Source organism: Coturnix japonica, chromosome 5 (assembly GCF_001577835.2).
Source record: "Coturnix japonica isolate 7356 chromosome 5, Coturnix japonica 2.1, whole genome shotgun sequence".
In the NCBI taxonomy this organism is placed as follows: Eukaryota; Metazoa; Chordata; class Aves; order Galliformes; family Phasianidae; genus Coturnix; species Coturnix japonica.
In genome coordinates this window covers 41346602-41361704 of record NC_029520.1, presented here as the reverse complement: position 1 = coordinate 41361704, position 15103 = coordinate 41346602, and the positions used below count along the sequence as shown (strand labels likewise).

At 37.6% G+C, this 15103-nt stretch overlaps 1 long non-coding RNA gene across 1 annotated transcript; it reads right to left on the bottom strand.

Annotated features, from left to right (window-relative positions):
* Positions 1–5171: 5171 nt before the first annotated feature.
* On the bottom strand, positions 5172–14496 carry LOC107315248. Its single transcript, XR_004307420.1, has 3 exons — positions 14415–14496; positions 8567–8720; positions 5172–7805 (listed from the first exon to the last, which is right to left on the bottom strand). It is a non-coding gene; the product is annotated as an uncharacterized LOC107315248 (long non-coding RNA).
* Between the last annotated feature and the right edge of the window lie 607 nt (positions 14497–15103).

Genomic DNA, 15103 nt, shown 5'->3' with positions numbered 1-15103 from the left:
TAAAAGTCTCTAATTTTGTAAAAATTTTTTTCTGTAATTCTGATCTAAAAATTACCAAGTATATTTCAAGCAGGTTTTTGACCAGTATTTCCTACCTACAGTTGTCCATATAGTGCTCATATACACCAATCACCATGCCAGAAATGATCTTCAGAAAGCTCACACTCTTTGATCTGAGCAGAAGATCCCTTTTCAGTGCATAGCAAGTTATTCCTGTTAGGAGGAGAAACTGCTGAGAGGACTGGACATTCCTTTGATGCAGCAGTGTTTATTTAAAAGGCAATGTACAATATGCATTTATTCTACTTTATCAAACATTTAGCTTTGTATGTACCTCTCATCATCTCTGTTCTGAAAAAGTCTCTCTCAGCTCCCTCTGAGAGCTATGTTACGATATTTGGCATGTTTACTGACTTGTGGATCTTGTTTCTTCAGATACCTTATTCCATAAACAAAGTATGGTTGCTCTTTACTCCTGTACTGAGTTGAAATTGTCGACAGCATAGATCACAATTGTTTAAAAAAACATATACTTTGAAAGATACAAGAAAATGAGATAATTTCTTTTGGATCTATCATAACATTGTTGAGGAAACTACTTAATAAAATCATAGTGATACAGCAGGAAAGAAAAACTCATCTTTGTGGTATTCAGATTGGACAATAAGGAAAAGTAAACCCACAGGCTCCTGAAATAAAGTTAGATATACTCAACTTATTTTAATTTCTTTCTGTTCACATCACTGGATCTATAGATAATCTTAACAGAGGTCATTTTTCTACAAGGTCTTAGAGAGCTTTATATTCTGTATTTATCTACACACACTGGAGATCATTCCAGGCCTCAGTATTATGGTATAATCAAATCTTGCAGCTTGCTTTCCTTAAAAATGTGTAGCAGGAATAGATGTACACCCCAAAACACAAAAAAACAACAAATAAAAACAAAGCAAGCAAACTAAAAAAAGAATAGTAATAAGAAAAGAAAAATAAAGGTATATTAATGTGTTAATGAGAATTGTGAAGAAAATTTTCAGAAAATGGAAGTTGTGATCAACTTGGGGAGGTTGAACTGGGGAGTGGGACAGCAAAATGTAAAATAGAGAACTGAAATAAAACAGGAAAAAAACAGTTTTGAGAGAGAAAAAAACGTTACAGAAGTCCTAGCAGCTAAATAATATATTATTTTTCATAGACTTCAGAAACCTGCCAGAGAGCCTGAGGGGCCAATTAGTGTTCAAAGTGTACAAAGGAGTGTTCAAGGGGGTAATTCCAGAGTAGAAAAGCTCAATTCATTGCAGATGTACCTCCTTTGCAGTGGTTGAGCCTGAGGAACAATTTCAAGTTGAATTAACAGTAGAAGGGATTATAGGGAGCAGGGAGGGGGGGAAGAGAAAGCAACAACAAAGTGCTAGGTATGCTTAGTATTTATGCAAGAGCTCTTAGCTGTCTTAAGAAAAACGTCAAAACTTTCACTGGGATGCACCACTTAGATAGGTCTCTATATCAGAGGAATAAAAAGTTACACATGTAACAAGAAAAAGTCTGCATGCAACCTTGCAGTAAAATGAAGATCGCTTATATCATTCAGCCCAGTTTTTGAATTTTTGAAACCAGAATTTGTAGTGATATGAATACAAAATATTCAATAATTAATATGGATTTGCTGAAGAATTCTTTGAAACTGTTAATATGCATATGGATTGCAATTTGATTAATATATTGCAGAAATTCTTCATAAGGATCTTAAGAAGTATATATGCTAGGATCAGGGGGAAGATCCTTCTATGAGTTTATAAGCAGTAAGTTCAGGAAATCTTCCAGGGAATATAGAGATCATTTCAGAATGGAATGAATTTCAAGGTGATATATTTTGTTGATGTTGTTGACCATCTTGTTCATGGTCTTTAAAAAACTGTCTGTAAGGATGTCACTGTACTGAATGAAGAGCTGATAAAAAAGCATTTTATTGATAAATGGTAGAAGTTTTTAACTTGATAGCATCCAACAAAAATTAGTGTAGGATATTTTCATCATTTCAATTTGAAATTACCATCAAAGCAAAAACAGTCCTGAAAATGTTCTAACTTCTGTTAGAACATTTCTGTTTCCTTAAATGGAAATTACATCCTCAGACAAGTTCCAAGAATTTTTTCCAAAAGAAGTTGTTAAGGGAACTGTAATGGGCAATAAGAGATGCAGGCACACTGTCCACTTGCATGGAAGTCCTGAAAGTCTCTCAGATGCAGAAAGAAATGAAGTTTGTGATGTACTTTGTACTAAATGAGGAATTTTCAGACCATCGATTTGTAGCTCAGTTATGAGCCTACTGTCAAAGAAGCAGAGATCATGATTCCCATCATAAAAGGTTTGATGGACTTGGTTTTTAAAGTAAACTCTGAAGAGAAGGGTAAAAGTTTTGACTCCTCTGGAAATGGTGAATCTTCTTAGGCTTAGTCATGGCTTGTTGGATTCAGTTTCTGGTGAAGAGATCCTACTTGTTGTGCTTCAGATCTTACCTCAGAAGGAATCTCAATAGTTCAGAGGTCTCCAAAGAGCAAGGGATGCTAATTGTCATCTGTGCTGTAATATTTGGGTGTTAGGTTTGAAGCTATAGTAATTAAGAGTGTGGAGGCGAATTAGAAAAACAAATGTGTTTGTTAAGAGATTCATTCAATCATCATTTGTAGGAGAGCTGGAGCATTCACAAAGGCTGGAGACCAGTTCAAACAGGTTTCCATAATCCCCACCCACCTAAGCTCAACCAAAGGCATTAATTTAATAGCCTTGCATCATCCAGGAAAAAAAAAAACAAAAAACAATAGACCACCAACACACAACAATACAAAACAAAACAACGCACACACACACTCTCACTGCCTGATCAATGAACTTGAGAGCAGGGCACTGTCACCTAGTTCTTACGACCTAATTACCCTCTTCTGATCTTTACATCAGGGCCCTATCTGACTGACCCCAACCCTAAGACTGCTGTAATGCTCTGCTACTCTGTGGAGGAGTACACATGGTTATTCAGTGAATATCAGTCCAGGCTCTCCCTCATCAGTGAAAGTTTGCTTTTGATGAAGGATTTTGCAGAGATTCTTTAGGGAATGCTTTCTCTGTGACTCTTCAGAAGGCTCTATTGGCCAGCTCTCTCCAAGATGATGGAGGAAATGGAGAAAAGAGGTTTGGTGCTACAAGGAGAGGAGAGGAGATGAGAGTTGTCTGCTGTTGAGAGTGACTGCTGTTGTAAAGGAATGTTAGAACAGATGAGAATATGTAGGAGGCAAGACCAGATTGTGGATTCAGGTAGTGCTTTTATAAGTCACGTGGTGCTGACCTAAATCTTTTTCTTACATAGTTAGAAGCTGTAGTCAGAAGAAAGCTGATTTCACACTATAACTACTGAAAACAAAGCTGAGAGCTGACACCTTTCTGTGTTTTCTACTTGGTGGACTCTTTTTTCTGTAACCACATTCCCAATTAAGATCTTCTTTGTAAGTTGAGACTGAAAGGTAGTAAAAAAAAGGCAAATTATTTTGTGTGTAGCAACCACATTCTGGGTCCCTTCTTTGGCTGTTAGCCAAAGTCTGTATCATGTACCTAGGCAACTACACTTCTGAGTCACACAATAACATCATTAATATTTACTTCAAGACACTTTCATCAGCCGTACTTGATCAACTGCATGGCTAAAGGTAGGCACTCAATTTGGTATTGCTTAGAAGTACAAAGGATGTATAGGAAGCAGCTCAGCTGAGGTGGTCCCAGATAGCAGGGTCAGTAGACCAACTGGGAAGATGAAGAACATTTTAATGAGGGTTTTCAAAATAACAGAAGTTGCTTAAGTCTTGAATTAGTCATTGGGATGGTTCTTGTTAACTGTATTTTCATGTTGTATAGAAACAAATTTATTACAATTTTAAGTACTGTATTACTGTTTGAAACCCATAATTAATTGATTCTTTTCTTTCTTTCCTTAATGCAAGAACATTACTAGGAAAGAAGGATGGGCCAGTTGTTACAGCATTGAGCTGGGACCTGGAAGTTTCTGTTTTCCTTCCCAACTCAGCCACTGATCCAGCCCATATAAACTTAGCTTCCTGACTGCATATTGTTATTGACAAAGGATGCCAGTTCTTCCATTTTTTGTTTAAACTGTCAGTGCAGGATTTTGATGCGAAACTGTAGATAAATAATTTGAGCTTAAAATGACATCTACAAAAGACTGGCAGTTGGAGAAAAGATGAAAAGCTCCCATCTGACATCAAAATGGAAGGTGAAAAAACCTTTTTCAGTAAACACAATAGCTATATAATCCTTATTTTCTCATACAGTAGTCTTGTGCTGAATGGGTAACAAATATTTGCATTTCTTGGTCATAAAACAAAAAGTTATGGTAAAAACATAGTCTCGGAATGTCCTGTGATGCATACAGAATATTGCTTTTTGCAGTTTATGTGTGTTTTGTCACTTCCTTCTGTGCTGCAATGCAGGTAACACCTCTTGGATGCCTGCTGTAAGTACATCAGCACATTAATTTTAAGAAAGTTTGCAACTGAAGAACATTTCCAACTTCACTTTGAAGTTATATAATTGAAGCTGTGGTCACTGATTTTCAAATGGTGTATTACTGTAACCAGGGGAGGTGCCATAGTCTGAAACTGGTAAAAGATCTTGTTTACATTAAACTCCATAGAAGTAAAATGATGCTCAAGGCCATTGTGAGCAATTCTGTATTTTCATATTGTTTCTCATTGTATCTAAATAATGAACTTTTATGTGTTATTTTCATCTAACTCATTTAAGAAACTGAAGTCCAGCAGTGTTAGTGATGTTCCCAAAGTTAAGATACTCAACAGAACTGGCAATTCTTCTGGAATTTTCAAACCAGTACTTTGCTTATCGGGCACCCCAGCTTGAAGTCTTTTCAGTATTTTCAACTTTATTTGGACAATGAAAATGAGTGCTGGAGGTGTTTATAGTAAGTAAGATTTTAACGTGTAGGGTTTTTTTTTGTTGTTGTTGTTGTTTGTTTGTTTTTAATTATTTTATTTTCTCAACTGTTTTGAATTTTTTTTTCTTTCTTGGAAATCATTCAAACATGAGAATTTCAGAAGAATATTATTAGTATTATTATTTTATTTTACTTTACAAATATTACTATTACACAAGCACACAAGTCTGAAAAGAATTTCCACGAAAAGCTGATAAATACAGAAATAATAAAAAACTGATGATCTTTTAAAAGAATCTGAGATCTGAACAAAAGTTTCTAGTGCTAGAAGGTGCTGTCTACTCTTCTGCTCCCTTTTCAGGAGGGCTCCTGTCATCTGGAAAGTTTTGTCTTGTATACCAGCCTACATAATGTTGAAACAGCAGCAGGAGGTTTACTTGTTACTGGTAGGTAATACAGGTAAGACGCCTGCTATATTGTAGTAGGCAATTTGTAACTGGAATTGATCTTGTAACCTAAAAGCTGGTGATTATTGTAACTCCTGGTCATTGCCACTGCTGTAGTGTTTAGGTCTCTCCAAAAGCAATGCCTCCTATTTATTTCCATAGAATCTGGAGCAGATACAAAAAGTAAAAGAATACTATTTGATAGAGAACATCCTCAGGTACAAAACATTATTATTATTTTTTAACTACTCACCACCATTAACCATGTGTTTTTGCCAAAGATTTACAAGAGCCTATATGAGCCGTTCTCATAAAAATCTGCACTAATGGAGGTGATCTGCTGTCATTGTTGCCACTGCTGAAATGCCCCACCCACTGCCTCACTGTGCTCACATCCACTGTTTGGTCTTCAGAAATACTCAGCAAGTTTGGAACAAAAGAAACTGTCAGAAAGCTGTCTGCAAAATGTCTGTAGAAGCATGAAATACTGTATGGTTAGATTTCTCCTAAGGGTGTTGAAGTCTGAGATGGGATGTGGATACATATATATGAAGTACACAACATTAACACAGATTACATAGTTATGTGGAGTTTTAAAAAGTTGACTGTGGTCTTAATGATCAGCAGTAGTAAACCACACATCCTTGGTTATTTAAGTATTCTGGAATTTTATTCACATTAAAATTGATTAATTAGGATGTAGAATCTAGTTCAGTAAAGGAATGACCAATATAAATCTGGTTAATGTGGTTTCATGACATAGTTTGGGAGCTGAAACTGTGATTAGCAGGAAGGTGGGACTGTTACTGGCTCATGGCATTGCAGGTCACACCCAACACACATTTTAGTTTAAAATCAATGTTGCATCTTATACCTCCTGTTATGAAGAAATGGAAGGGAAGTACCTTGTTAAAATGTGTTCCAACAGCATTGTAAACTGGACAGTAATTACAGACCCTCCCAAATGAAAAGAAAACAAGAGGTATGTGCCCATTTTGTAACAATTTGTCCTTGACCACCATGACCTTTCATTCACCTAGGCTTTGACAAGTAAAATAATCTCTGTGACTGTGAGCAATTACAGCTAGAGGAAATAAATTCAAAGAAAGAGGAGGAAAAGAAGGAAAGAGGAAAACAAGGAAGGGAGAATATCAAGACAAGGTTTGTCTATGTATATTCTATTTCTTTGTTTATCAGTGAATTGACTAGATTATTTACATATAAGGGAAAAGTGGTCACAAATAGGGAAATGTATTTCATGTCATCATTGGCATCATTACTAGAATCAGACAGAGGGTGTGCAGACAATTTTGTGTCCCTATTCAGTTTCAAGACCAGGAGGAATATTTGGCTGTGATCAGAGTTTTGGAGAACACTGACCTGCAGCAAAGTATTTTGCTGACCAAACATTAGTTTGGTGCCAACCAAACCTGGTTTCCAGTAGGGTCCCAATTATACAATGTTTACACTAAGCTCCTCTACATGACCAGGGGGAGCAGACAGAAAGTCACAGCCACTGTTCAAAAAGCATGATTTCTTCAAAAATTCTCCAGCTTGACCAAATTGCAGAAACTATCTTTGGAAATACTGTGTAATCAATATTTGCTCTCCTCTCGTCTCACCTCTGTCTCCCTCCCCTGTCATTTTGTTGTTGTTGTTGTTGTTCTGTCTTGTGCTATATCAGGTCTGTTTAATATTTAACAGTGGAAATTAAGCAGAAAACCATTTAGCAGTACAAATAACAGTGTCGAGAAAAGTGTGGTCTGTTGATTGCAGCAGGGCTTCTGCTTTTGTAAGTACTGCAAAGACCTGAAAGAGATGCTTTCTGTGCTTGGTGACTTTTCATGTTAGGTTTATTACACCTGTGTTCTTGTAAATTTTTTATGTGTGGACGCTGTTATGAAATATTAATTTGTAAGTAAGGGACCAGTGGGATGTACTAGTCTAAGTGAATATGACCCAAAATTAGAATCAAACAACAGTCATGGGGACTCCTAATAAGGTTTGCAAAGCAGAATGTTGATGAAATCACCTTTTATGTTGAATACAAGCTTTGCTGTGACTCATAATTACCATCATCCCACTAGTAACTGAACAACTAGGTCCACACATAAATTCTTCTGTTGCCTTAATATGTAAACCAACTAATTTCTAATGCCAAGCTCCCTAGTAAGGACTGTTTTGAGCATAGGGGTGGATGAATTTAAATTTAATTGCATCTATTATTCTCATAGACAAACTAACCTGTGGTTTAGCACTGAATTAATTTTTTCATTTCCAGTTAAAAATACATTCCAGAATTAATGGATGGACTCAGGTCCTTCCTGCTGCTCTAGAGGGAGCCACACATCTCATGCAGCTGCGGCTATCAGGTTAACTCATGGTGAGAGACATAGTACCTGTAACAAATTACAAACATTTATTCTAGACTCTGAAAGAGATGATTTGTCTGTTGCAAAAATCCCCTCATTTTCTGGTATTTCCGATATCTTTATACCCAGTTTTAGGCACAGTATCAGTTTCTTCCACGTTTTTGCCTTGAATTTTGTCTTGAACTTTATGTAGATTTATGTGAAGCTTTCATCCTTCGCTTATCAGCTGTGGCCAGTGACTGGCGGTGAATAAGCAATGATGAAGTAAACAGGAGTGTGAACTTAAGGTGCACTGGATAGTTATAATAGCTGATTGTGAACTGTCTTGAGATTCCTCGTGTTTTCCAAACTGCATGTAGGCAGTACTTTAGAGTATGAAAAGTCTTTGAATGCCACACCCTTGTTTACTTCATGGCAATGTGGTTTGTTTAGCTGCAACCTATATGGTTCAGGAAATAAAATATTTTTATTAATAGAGATTATTATGGACTTTGGCTCAACACTTTCATTACCACTGGGGAAGCAAATTGTCTTTTCAGAGCAGTTAAAGTAGAACATTATGATTTTATTGAACCTAATATTTTCCTCAGGATCTAGGTTGAATTTATTAATGACACAACATTTACTTGTCTACTATAAATGCCACCATCAAACAGATTAGGAATTAGAAAAATACTATCAAGTGTCACTGAATTGCACACTATTCAGCCTTCTGGCTGAAACAAGGCTACCATTCTTCACCACTGTTTTGTTTTCTTTGTTCAATAGAAGATTATATCTGCACTTACCAAGGATTTCCATTAGTGGGTCTTATGATGTCAAAGATTTGTTCATGGAAATGGGCATTACTGATGTATTTTCTAGTAATGCTGATCTGTCTGGAATTAGTGGTGGTTGTACACTCCAGGTTTCACAAGTGGATGGACCACATTGATGGGGTGGCTGTTAACAGATAAATAGATTTATTTAAAAAATCTCATGATTATGTTCAGGTGCTTCCATAAACCCTTACTGAACAATTGAAAAGGTATTGCTAGTAGAATTCCAATCCATCTTAGAAAATAAACAACAGTTGTTGTACCCCTGTACTCAGGACTGGTAAGCCTGAGTCTTCTCACCAAGACCTCCTCATTCAGTCCTGCCAAGAAAACACTCCTTGCAATTTGTTGAAGATTCACTGTTGCAAGAGAGTTTGGTCCATCAGATTTTATTATTTCTTTTCTCTCCTAAATATCACATAAGAAAAAAGGTGTTCACCTCCTGTTTACTGTTGTTTGTGGTTCTGCGTAGCAACTCCACAACATCTGTTCCTTTTCCCTCCAGGCAATTCATAAGACTCTGCTGGAATTTGCTGAGACTGGAACTGAGGCTGCAGGAGCCAAAGCCATAATTCTTACCAATGTTTCACTTCCCTATATTACCATCAAATTCAACAGACCCTTCATTGTGCTGATTTTTGACAAAGCAACCAGCACCACACTTTTCATGGGGAAAATTGTTGATCCTACTATGAAGAAATTGCTGAGTTACTGGAAGTTTATTTGGCCTGAGTTATAATGGCAGCCATGTTTGCATATGTGAGCTGGTTAATTCTGCTGCAACTGTTCACTAGTTGAGAAATATTCAGAATGAAATGACGAATTTCAATAGCAGATACAAAAAAAGTAAAGCACCAACAGCAAACACAGCAACCAATAGATGGTTAAAAAATATAACATTTTCCACTGCTGAGTAATTCAGGTTATAATAAATTTTCCATATTTTCCTTGTAAGAGAGATTCTTGTAAGGAGTTCTATTGTTTCAAAAAATGTTTTTTCTCTCTAAGAAGTTCTGTTCAGGCCCTTTTCAGTTATTCAACACAAGCTTTGCTCCAGTAAGTAACAGACCACTAATAATGCAGTTATCTCTGCCCTGGGAGTTGCAGATATCAGTACTCATCTGAGGCAGTCCCTAGAGAGTTCTTTCTTCTTTATGTATCTCTTTGCTGCCTATTTAGTTTTTGTAATCCTTCAGTCAAACTCTTTGTCTAAAAGGAATTTAAAAACAGAAAAGAAAATTCTTAAGAGAATAGACTCATTCTACTGTAGTGCTGTGTCTTTTTCTAGTCCACAGTGTTATTAAAAAAAACGGTGAAAGACTGCTACATTAGGTATAGACTGTCAAAGAATCATCCTGCAACAATGTTGTCCATGAAACATTGCTGTGGCTGGTGAAGAAAATAAACATTAGTTTAAACCCACTGCTAACTCTCACTGTCTTCAGTCTCTTGCTATGAATCTTTTAAAATCAACACAGACTTTCAGTCTCTTGTAGAAGGCTGTCTGCAAATACATTCTAAAGACTTCTAAAGGAGTTTATATTTTCTTGTATGGAGACAGAAGTTTTTTACATTCTCTCCTTATGTGCTTTCTTGAATAAAACATATTTTCAGAAATCACATAAACTCTTCCTTCCATTGCAGGTCAGCAGATCTCCCACCCCTACTGCACAGGGGCTCAGTCTTGCTGACCTGTATACCAGACACTTCATTGTGCAGTTACAGACCCAAGAAGAGTATCACATCTGCTTTGACAGCTGTTCTCCCACTTCACTACACCCTTTGATTCATGCCATCGCATAGTGGTCCTGGATAAATGCTTTGCAAGTGGATGTTAGTCCTTGGCCCTGGGAAAATTATGCTCTGGAATGTGCATAGCTGAGTTCTACAGTTGTTCTGGCAATATTCTGGAAGTGATGAGAAGGCAGTGCAAGCCTCGCATCAACAATTCCCTTTCATTAACGTGTCTTTGACCTCCTTAACTGTACTCAAGAACTTGGTCCAGCCTCAGAGGTGCTTTATTGGGACCCATCAGTGTCTGCAGCATGTGCTTAGTATATGGGGGGCAGCTATGCTTTCAACTCTATAGACTTGGATGCTCCTATCTTGTTTGGAAAGAGGAATCCTTTTGCTCCGAGCAGCAAGAACTCCATGGAAGCCCTGAGCTATTGCTTATGCTGAAGAGATTCCATCGCTTAGTGGACCGGGAGATAGTAAAAGCAGCAGCTTTTACAGTGTTGAGATCAAAGATAATTTGCTATGGTGTGAGACAGCCTGCTCTGCAATGTCTATATGAACTCAAAAAGAGCTGGGAGCAGCTGCAGTGAGATACCACCCTGATAAATTGATGCACCAGCACTGATTACAAGGCAGGATGGTGAGATTTTTATCAGAGCAGGGTGGCAGAAAAACAGGTTCCAGATCTATTGCTAAAGAGAAAGAGGTTAGAAAAAATCCCACGGTCACTGGGATAGAGAAGAGGATTCGGGAAATAACACATGGAGCAATTTCCTGCCCCATTTGCCTCCCAGGCCTTTGCTTTTGTGAATGGAAACAAGGAGCTGCAGGTGGAGAACTACACTGGGAGCTTTCATACTGGAGTGAGAGGAATAGGGCACTTCACTGCTCCTGCCAAGAACCTGGCTTGCTATAGGGAGACTTTGAATACTGGGTTTGGGAAGTACCTATCAGCGCATGGGGCATCACTGCAACTTTCTTCCAGTTGAGAAACTTCACAGCCTAGAACAGCAGGTTGGCCTAAGCAGTTACAGGATTGGGGAGTGGGAAGAAAGATTGTCAGAAAATATTCTTCCAGGATAGGATGTGGAGAGAAGAGGAAACAAACAAGTCATTTGCCATATGTATGAAGAAAGAACACAAATATCTATAACTTACAATGGGAGCATTCTGTCAGCCTGGATGCTAAACACACCTGGCTGATGTTATTCACACCAAAGACCAGAGGATGTTATTTAAGAATAGGAATAATTCTGTCAAATTTTATGAAGAGATGGGTCATTTTGTCCTCATTCACATAAAACCTGATAACATCTGTCTGCAATGTATCATTTGTCCTTTTTGCTTTTGTCTGTCTTAATGGGTGATATGGAACATTCTTCTTCATGCTATCTAATTGTATCAGTGGTAGAGAAAGAAATGGTATTCTGAAAGAATCCTAAAAATTTCCATTTAAGGACAGTATACCCATTTTATCTGTGGTAAGCACATGTATTTTATGGAGTCTTTCATTTATCTGTAGGTAAGCCTATTGAATTCCTTTTATCTTCCACTGCAACGAAAACTGACTTGACTGACTTGATCAGTTTAGCTCAATCTCACATTCATTCCTACAGTCTGGGCAACAGCTGGAACTAGACCAAGCATAGAATGATATATAGAGCTTCTGTACACCCTACAAAGTATCATTCACTTGATTTCCTGAAGTGACAGTCAGTAGAAGGGAAAGTATAGCTTACAGTGTCCCTACAGTACCCACCAAAGACTCCTGCAGGTCTTTTACTCTGACCTGACATACTTACAGGAAGACCAAAGGAAAAAGACTTAAATAAAGATAGCTTTGAGTCTTTGAAAGGGAAAAGTGACCCACTGGTCTAAACCCCTGAAAAACAGCCTAGCTGTGTGTAGGCAGACCTTAGTGCCAAGATTCTCCTGGCAGTCTCTAAGCCTTGTGGGGATATAGTAATCTTGTTCTGTCTGACCTTGTTTATGGTCCACTGGGACTTTTTACTGATGGGATAGTTTCTGTCTGATTCTCCTCTGTTTACACTACCATGTGGCAGAGTCTATGAAACATGTAGTCATAAACCACAAAGTACCATGATTTTAAGGCTAATGCTGTCCAATGCTTTCTACCTTTCACCAGTAGGGACAGGAGTTGATCCAGTTCCAAAAGGTATGAAGAAATCAGATAATCACAGGAACATCAACTGATGAAATAAACTCTTCAGGAGTATTATGGATTTTTCTTTCCTCATAGAATCATAAAATCATAGAATGATTTGGGTTGGAAGGGCTCATTAAAGACCATCTAGTTCCAACCTCTTGTCATAAGACAGGATACTGTTTAGTAGATTACGTTGCTCAAGGTTGCATCCAGCCTGACCCAGAGAAGCAATTTTAGCTTAAACCTTGTTCTTCAGAGAGCTCTCCCATGAGTGGGCACGACTCTCTTCATGAAGTTATATCACCAGTTCAGCCCCTGACTGTTGTTACTGTTCCAAGGAAATGGAAGTTTAGCCAGAAGCAAACCAATCCAATTCTAATTGTTTCAGCAGATTCAATGGAATAAAGCAAGCAAGAATTTTATTCTATTTTATTTTTCCTCTTTACTCAGACTTATTTCAAGCAGAGAATAATTAAATTTTTAAGAATCAGTTGCTTCTGATATTTCCTGGGAAGGATGTTTTTTGACTGGATTCTGAGAATCAGGCATACTTATATGGCAGCTACAGGACATTCTGTGACTCATGGCCCAGCTCATCTTTGACATGAGTCTCAGTGGCTTTTGGAGGTATAAAGAAAATTCAGAGCAGTGTTAATCCCTAATAAAGCACTGAAGTCTAGTCTACAAAGCATGAAGGAACTGGATTTTCCCAGTAGAAAAGAAGTGTGAGAGAAGTATGAACATTTTAAAATGCAAATATTTCCCTGAAAACAAAATATTCACTACATTGGGTGTAAATTCTGAAGGAGAATATGAGACTAAGATGGACTATATATCTTTGAATCCTGTGACACTTCTCCAAGCATCCCCTGTTGTATAGTATATCTCTACCCTTACTCACATGGAGCTTCTTTGATTAGATTTAAACTGATTGCACATATACAGTGGTGATAACATCCATTCCTTGTAAACTGTTAACCAACAATGACTGAAATGGAAATATCCCTTGTATTTTCCCAGTCTCAGGTTTTAAACTGCTTTTAAATAGCACTGTAATTGTGTTTTCCTCAGACTAACAACTTCAAAGAAAACAATATAATTTATTCATTTCATGTAGATGTCCTTGACTATGATTAATGTCCTGATTGCAAAAACTCAGCTCAGCACAGATGTTTATGCAAATGACTTTGTTGTCCTTTTGTGAAAGAGTATTTTCATAATGAAACTAGGTTTTCTGTTCAACACTACTCCTACGGATGAATTTATCAGCAGTGAATTAGCCTGATTTATACAATGAATCTTATTTATCTTATATCCGGTTGCATTCAATTTCCACTCCATAAGTCATCTGGCAATTGGAAAACTTCTGTTTTCCATGGAAGGTCTGAAAAGCACTGTGCTTTGCTTGACTTTTGCAGATGTCTTGTCAAGGAAAAGCTGCTACCTTGTTTTCTCTGTCTCATGTGGGAAACATGGACCAGGTGGAAGATGCTCTGCTGAAGGAAAATGTATGAAAAACAACGCTGGAAAATGATATCTCAAGAAGTCATGATACAAACTTCACTTGCAGCCAGGAAGAATCTAAGAGCAGAGGAAAGTGTCTGTGCATGGCTATGAGTAAAGATTAAATGAAAAGCAGGTTTTGAAATGCAAATGAATGCAAAAGTCAGAGTATTACCTAGACCTTCTTTATATGTATATATTGATATGTTGTTCACACATATGCAAAGAGATTATTCTTTAGGCATCAAAAAAAGTCATGCCACATCTCATACATCCAAGAAATTGGTAAAGAAATGTACAGTTCGAATTTATTTTCTGTTCCTTCTATTTTTCAGGTCTGAGTCCTATCCCTAGTCATATCCTGTGGAAGAAAGACATCTTGACTCCACTGCCCTCATTGGAGATTATCACCTTGTGCCAGTGCTGGACTTAGTGCTGCATGTCTAAGCTTTGACACACTCAGAGTTGTAGCAGAGATGATTCAGAAGAAGCATCAAATAGAGGCAAATATTCTCCTGTGCTTCTAGCTGCTTCTCGTTTGGTAGAGTAGACAGTCCTGCAATCACAGCAGAAAGACCATGTAAGTAGAGTTTCAATATCACAGTCTCTGTACAGTTGTGTCCAGTACCTATTGAAGTGCTCCCTTAAACATGACTGTATTCCCAGGGTGGAACTGTCAGTTTGCCCACTGTTGCTCTGAGTAAATTAGCATTGATTTTCTGGGCAGCTGGCCAGGCACCAGCAGCTTTTCTGGAGTTACAGCTCAAGCCTTTCACAGCAGTGCTGATAATGAAAGCTTTCCACCAAGCCCCATTTTTCTTCCACACTGTTCTATTTATGCTCTTTCTGTCTGTTGGTTTTTGCTTTGTTTTGGGGTGGTTTTGTGTTGGGTTTTTTTTTTGTTTTTTTTTTTTTGTGGATTATTTGTGGTTTTGTTTTGTTTTCTCTAAATACCAGGAGGAAAACTCTTCTACACCATCACCTCACCAATACCCAGTCACAGGCTGTAGTCATCAGAAACAGGTAAACAGCTGCACCTGCTGGAAACATCTCATTAGAGTGATAACGCCACACTGTCTGTTGCTGTTATTCACTAAAGA